This window comes from Colobus angolensis, unplaced genomic scaffold (assembly GCF_000951035.1).
Source record: "Colobus angolensis palliatus isolate OR3802 unplaced genomic scaffold, Cang.pa_1.0 Scaffold43, whole genome shotgun sequence".
NCBI classification, from domain to species: domain Eukaryota; kingdom Metazoa; phylum Chordata; class Mammalia; order Primates; family Cercopithecidae; genus Colobus; species Colobus angolensis.
Genome location: NW_012117710.1, coordinates 5,451,830 through 5,452,378, shown reverse-complemented (window position 1 = coordinate 5,452,378; position 549 = coordinate 5,451,830).

Sequence of the window (549 nt, the reverse complement as noted above, 5' to 3'; positions counted from 1 at the left end):
TCCCAGCTACTCGGGAGGCTGAGGCAGGAGAATCACTTGAACTCAGAAGGTGGAGGTTGCAATGAGCCAAGATCATGCAACTGCCCTCTAGCCTGTGCAACAGAGTGAGACTGTCAAATAAATAAATAGATAGGTAGGTAGGTAGATAGGTAGATAGGTAGTTAGATAGATCGATCGATAGATAGGCAGGCATGAGGTCCTAAGGGAGCAGAATGAGTCACTTTATTAAACCTTCTGACTATTTAATAAGGTGACAAAGTGGGTAAGAGCCAAGTTTTTAAAATCTTTTAATAATTCCCTATTGTATCATGATTAGTTAATATTTGGCCAGTTTTTGAGATGGGATCTCACTGTGTCACTCAGGCTGGAGTGCGGTGGTGCGATCATGGTAGGAGAATTGCTTAAACCCAGAAGGTGGAGGTTGCAGTAAGCCGAGATGGCACCACTGCACTCCAGGCTGGGTGACAGAGCGAGACTGTGTCTCAAAAAAAAACAAAAACAAAAAAATTCACTCTGCTTAGAGAGAAAATGTTCTGTGCAACTTTTGCA